This window comes from Orycteropus afer, unplaced genomic scaffold (assembly GCF_000298275.1).
Source record: "Orycteropus afer afer isolate SDZICR_OR568_19922 unplaced genomic scaffold, OryAfe1.0 scaffold00017, whole genome shotgun sequence".
In the NCBI taxonomy this organism is placed as follows: Eukaryota; Metazoa; Chordata; class Mammalia; order Tubulidentata; family Orycteropodidae; genus Orycteropus; species Orycteropus afer.
In genome coordinates, this window is record NW_006921604.1 from 13,122,296 (window position 1) to 13,128,995 (window position 6,700).

Genomic DNA, 6,700 nt, shown 5'->3' on the forward strand with positions numbered 1-6,700 from the left:
AACAGTAATGAATTGGCCTGCCACCATTGATGATTTTGTGCTGATTTTGTTTGTACACTATCGAATATAATGAACACTACAACTGTGACTTAGTGGACCCCATTCAGTTTCTGTACTCGGTACACAGTGATGGTTTTCCTTATCCTGGATGATAGTCTTTGTTTTGTCTTTGTCTTGGCTAAGGCTTAATAAAAGAGTCTCAATAGCACAAATTTGAATCTGCAGTCTCTTTTCTTCTCCTAACACAAATCCTAACCCCTTGGATAGTGCCTGGAGTTGGAGTTGACTCAATGACAACTGGTTTGGTTTTTTTTAAAAATATCTATTGATGTAACCTTATTTGGAAATTTTCTTTGTTATGTGAGGTTATATTATGGTAGAAGGAGTTTGATGGTGCAGTACCTCAGGCATTTGACTGCTAACTAGAAAGTTGGTGGTTCAAACCCAGCAACCACTCCATGGAAGGCAGATGTGGCAATCTACTTACATAAAGAATTACTGCTTTGGAAAGTCAATAGGGGTCACTATGAGTTGGTTGTTGTGGTTGTTAATGTGCCATCAAGTTGGACCCGACTCATAGCAACCCCTCCTTGGGTCCGAGGCAGTATCACTATGGAAGTAAATTGCCCAACCTTCCTTCCACTGTGAGTGGGAGTCGATCCTAAATCAAATCATGTTTTAGTTATGAAGGACAGGATTAGACAGATGTCATGTGAGGATCACCAAGGAATCAAGAAATGCTGGGACTATGGAAGCTGAGAGACAAGGATCTTCTCTTTGAGCCAACACCCTGATGTTAGACTTCTAGCCTCCTGAACTGTGAGAAAACAAATTTTGTTCTTTAAAGACACCCAGTTGTGGTTATTTCTGTTATAGCAGCACTAGGAAATGAAAAGAATGCCTTAGACTAATCAGGACAAGCCTAAAGTCCAACATAGTGAGATTTAATGGCTCATTGGAATGAGGGAGACTGCACATTAAGGTAGCTCAGTGGCACAAAATGTTGAGCACTAGATGACTAGCAAAAAGGTGGGCTGTTCAAACTCACCCAGAGGCACCTTGGAAGACAGGCCTGGCTTTTGAAAGTTGCTCTGACACACATAGGATCCCCGTGACTCAGAACTGAGTTAACACTCTGGTAGCATAGTGCCTAAAGCACTTGACTGCTAACCAGAAGGCTGGCGGTTCAAATCTACCAGCCACTCCTCGGAAGGAAGGTTGGGTAATCTACTCCCGTAGTGATACTGCCTCAGAAACCCAAGGAGGGGTCGCTATGAGTCTGGTTCAACTCGAAGGCACAAAACAACAACAACAACAGTGCTTCTAACAGTTTAATTCTGATTTGACGCCCTGGTGAGAATTTACATTTGCACTCCAGATACACTGAATCAGAATTTAGTTTCAATATACATAAGAATCACCCTGGGATCCTGTTAAAATGTACATTCTGATTCAGTATATCTGGGGTGGAAATACAAATTTTCACCAGTGGGTCAAACCTGAATGAATGGGTTGGAAGCCCAGGTTGTTTGTGGCTTGGGCTCTAGGTTTTGACAAAGGTGAAGTTCCAGATGGAGCCACAAGGTGGCACAGTGATTCTATGGCCAAAAAGCCCACAAAAAATTGTTGGAAATTCTGGTATTTGTCAGAAACTCCAGGAGAGTAGCAGGTTATCTGGAAATGGGCCAGGGGGATGAGAGACCTCAGTGAGGTGGCAGGAAGTCTAGGGAGGAGAGTCATGGCTGGCGGAGGGAAAAAGGAAGTGAAAGGCACCCAGTGAGGCCTTGGGAGGGGCTGTGGCCAGAAAGCCCACAAATAATTCATTCTTTTTTCCACAAATATTTGTTGCACATATACTGTGAGCCAGAATTGGTGCCATGTGCACAATCAACCCCCTCAAATGGCTCATGGTTTTGCTGATAACACTGACACATGTGCACATTACTTCTGTACAATGTGAAAATAATGATCCATATAATTGTTGTTGTTAGTTGCTGTCAAGTCAGCCCCTGACTCATGGTAACCCCATGCACAATGGAATGAAATGCTGTCCAGTACTGCATCCTCCCCACGGTTGGTTGCAGATTGAACCATTTTGACCCATAGGGTCTTCAATGGCTGAATTTTGGAAGTAGATGCTGGGTCTTTCTTCTTCCAACTTATAGAATAGGTGAGAGATTGTTGTTAGCTGCTGTCAATCACTTCTGGCTCACAGTGACCCCATGGGTGCAGAACTGATGTCCCCATTCTACTCAGTTTTCAAGGCTGTAATCTTTCAGAAGCAGACTGCCACCAAGCCTTTCCTCTAAGGCACCTCTCACAAAACTCACTGTCATCATGTTGATTCTAACTCATAACAACCCTCACTGGGTTTCCAAGGCTGTAAATCTTTACAGAAGTAGACTGCCCCATCTTTCGTCTGTGGAGCAGCTGGTGGGTTCCTTGCACCAATCTTTGGGTTAACAGCCAAATGCCCTAACCACTATACCACCAGAGCAAGCACCTCTAAACCAAAAACCAAATCAAACCCACTGCCATCAAGTTGATTCCAACTCATAGTGACCCCCATTGGGTTTCCAAGGTGATAAATCTTTATAGAAGTAGATTGTCCAGTCTTCCTTCCATAGGGTGGCTGGTGAGTTTGAACTGCCAACCTTCTAGTTAGCAGTCTAGTTAGCAGTCAAATACCTTACACACTGTGCCACCAGAGCTCCTTAAATCACTGACCTTTCAGCTAGTAGTTGAGTGCTTAACCATTTATGCCATTCAGAGGCTCCAGCTAGGTAGCTAGCTGCTGTCAGGTTGACTCTGACTTATGGTGACCTTAAGTAAAACTGAACTAAACATTGCCTGGGCCTGCCTCCTCCTCATGATTGTTGACATGTTTGAATCCATCATTGCAGCTACTGTGAGCCAATCTACTCACCAAGGGTCTCTCTCACCCTCACCAACTCTGTTCTTGACCAAACATGATGTTCCTCCTCTAGCAATTAACCCTTCCTGATGACATGTCCATGGCATCTAGCTTGACTGAGGCACTGTCTTCCTGGTCACCCCAACCTTCCCTTCTCACAGCCACAGCCTGGTCTTGGTCACTACTCTTCTTCACTGTGGAAATTGATAGCTGACACATCTCCCTTTGTTTCATGACTTGGCCTCCCAGCTTATTGGCTCAAGTTCCCCTACAGCAGCTATTCTTTTATTTCACAGCCCCTCAGGAGCAGTGACCTTCCGTGCTTCTCCCTGTATCAGCCTCTTCTAGCCTTTACTTCCTCCTTTCTTTTCCCAAATCATTTCCCATGATGCAGCATATGGGCCACTCTTTAAAAACATCCTAATCCTCTGGTCTCATTCTTCTTTCATCATTCCAGCTTCTACTTCAGATGAGCCTAGACTTGTTCTGCAATTGTGCAGAGGTGCTCTTCCTGAGAAAATCACCCAATAGGAGAGAGTGTCAGGAGAGGAAGAGAAAAGAGGCTACTGCTGCTAGAACATTCTTTAAGGAGGTTGAGGGGAGTGCTCATCTGAAGGCTTTAGGGATCTCTTGGAAAGAAGAGTTTTTGATGAGAGTAAAGAGGCTGTGGGTGTGTAGTTGCCAAGGACTGAAGTGAGGGGAGAATTTGGAAATGACTGTGGAAGAAAATGAGAGAGAGCTGACTGGAGAATTGTGCCAGGGTCACTGGGCAGCTTTGAGGGTCCAGTTGAGGATGTTGACCTTCGATTTTTCCTTGGACTAATTCTTGTGGTGGTTGTTTTTTCTCTGTTAATATTCAGCTGCAGAGATGAGTGTTGACTTTATCAGGGGCTGAGGTTTTGCCAAGAGGCCTACTAGCACACTGGTTAAGCACTCAGCTGCTAACCAGAAAGTGAATGATTCAAAGCCACCAGCCACTCCATGGGAGAATGATGTGATAGTCTGCTTCCTGAAAGATTATAGCCTTGGAAACCTTATGGGGCAGTGCTATTCTGTCCTGTAGGGTCACTATGAGTTAGAATCAACTTGACAGTAATGTCCTGAGTGACTGTAGCCTGTGCAAACACTGCCCTTCTGTTCTCCCATGGTTGATCCCTCCAAGGATAGTATCTATCTGTTGTAAATGTTCACCCAATATGCCTATTGTTTGGCTGGAAGCCACAAGAGTAAGTTCAGTTCCAGACCTGAAGGGTAACTAAGGGCCATAGTCTCAGGGGTCTCACCAGGCTCTATCAGACCAGAAAGCCTGGTCCTTTTTTTTTTTTTTTTTAATGATTTGGGGTTTTGTTCCACATTGTTCTTCCACTCTATCCAGGATCTAGAAGTAATACATTTTAAGAGATGTCCTGTGAGTGGTTGAGGAGTAATCAAATAAATTGATAGTGGATGTTTTCCATAGCACTTACTGCCTTCATTGGAGTCCCTGGATGGCACAAAGGGTTAAGTACTAGACTACTAACTAAAAGATGGGTAATTCAAATCCACAAAGAGGTGCCTTGAAAGAAAGGCCTGGTGATCTGCTACTGACAGCCCTGAAAACCCTATGGAATGTAATGCCACTCTGTAACATATGAGGTCACTATGAGTTGAAATCAACATTATGGCAACTTTTTTTTAAAAATCAACTTCAAATATACTCTGTAATTTTTATGTTGTCTATTGGATGTCTTTGCCAGGTAGAATACAAACTTCAGAAAGGCAGGGATTCTTGTTTTCTTCACTCCTGTGTTCCCAGATTCTAGAAGGATGCCTGGCATTTAGTGCTCAGTAAATTAATGTTGAATGAATGTACAATGGAAAGTTAAAAAGTAAGCTATCTGGGCTTCCCAGTTATGCTAGCAAGGGCAGCTCCTGCTGAGCTTGAGACACTCTAACCCCTGCCCCAGGAGGAAGTCACAGTCGGCCAGTCCCTGCTCCAAGGTAACCATGTGTGACCAAAAGGTCTGATCAAAAATGCAGACATGTTGGAGGAGGTGCAACTGAACTCGGTGGACTGTGGGACTCAGGTGTTGCAGAAATACAACAGAGAGAAGAATATTGTGGCCCAGATCAAAAAGGAGTTTGATAAGAAGTACAACCCCACCTGGCACTGCATCATGGAAGGAAACTTTGGTAGTTATGTGACACATGAAACTAAGCAATTCTTTTACCTGGGCCAAGTGGCCATGGTTCAGCTCAAATCTGGTTAAAGCATGGACTATGCCCACAAACCCAGTGACCCATCCAAAAACAAGGACTGCAGCCTAAATCCCAAATACTAGAGACTGAAATCTTCAGCTAAGGGAACACCATCTTCGATCCTTCATTGTGTTCATGGCCTTCTCTGTACTAGTTTGTTGTGGTTATAAAATAATTAGCAAAACAGCTTACATTTGTATTTCTTTCCTTCTTTTTTAAAAATAACTTTTTAATTGTAATTTGGGTGGAAGTTTACAGAGCAAATTGGTTTTCCATTCAACAATTCATACACATTTTGTTTTCTAACATTCATTGTAATCCTCACAACGTAACAGTACTCTTCCTACTTCCTCTCAGTGTTTACCATTTCCCTTTGTCCTTCTTTCCTATCCCTTCTTGCCTTCTGAGCTTTATCCCTGGGCAAATGCTGCCTTTTTGATCTCAAGTGGTTGATTATTCTAACAACAGCATACATCCCTGGTATTACTGTTTGTCTTTATCTCCTATAATATACTTTCCCCCTGCCTCATGCTTTTTCTTTTCTCGAAAACCATTCCATTAAAAAAAAAAAAAAAATCTGTTGGAGATGTATGTGTGTTAAAAAAGGAAAAAGGAAGCCATCTGAAAAAGGCTGTCCACAGAAAGGCCCTCTGCAAGGATCCCACCTGCAGACATCTGCAGGAGTGCTTGATCAGCACTGTCCTAGGAGAGGGGTTGCTGCACTAGCTTGATGGGTAAACCTCCTGGAGGAGATGTGCACCCTTTTTCTTGGCTCCAAACTCCAAACTCTAAGAGAAACAACCACACCCAAAATAGAGACACTGGAATGTGGTTACTTCTACATTTTCAAAGTACAAATTAGGTTCATTGTACTGATAGCATAGTGCCTAAGGCATTTGACGGCTAACCACCAGCCACTCCTCAGAAGGAAGATTGGGCAATCTACTTCCGTAGTGATACTGCCTCGGAAACCCAAGGAGGGGCCACTATGAGTTGGGTCTGACTCGATGGCAAATAACAACAATAACATACCTTAAAAAGAGGCATTGGTGGTTCAGTGTGGAACTCTCTTTTTCCATGTGAGAAACTGGGTTCTATTCCCAGACAACACACTTCATATGCAACCACCACCAGTCTGTCAGTGTAGGCTTGTATGTTGCTACGATGCCATACAGGTTTCAGTGAAACCTGCAGACTAAAACGAACTAGGAAGAAAGACTCGAAGATCTACTTCTGAAAATCAGCTATGAAAACCCTATCAACCACAATGGTCCGCTCCTCAACCAATCATGGATAGTGCAAGACTAGGCAGCGTTTGTTCCGTCATGCACAGTGTCTCAATGAGTGGGGGGCCCGCTTGAGGGCAGCTAGCAACAACCACAACATAACCTTAAAAATATCATACCAATAAATGTTAGCAAACTAATTCTTTTCTTCCTGTTTGAAATTTAATTGCTGATTCATTGGAATAGCATCTATTTTCTTGGAAATCTAATAATGGTAATTTGTAGTATTGCATGAAAGGACTATATACAAGTATTATGATTT

The 6,700-nt window shown here is 43.1% G+C and overlaps 1 pseudogene; it reads left to right on the forward strand.

The window, feature by feature from the left end:
• The first annotated feature begins 4,900 nt into the window (after positions 1-4,900).
• LOC103213733 lies at positions 4,901-5,163 on the forward strand (annotated as a pseudogene).
• The last annotated feature ends 1,537 nt before the right edge of the window (positions 5,164-6,700 follow it).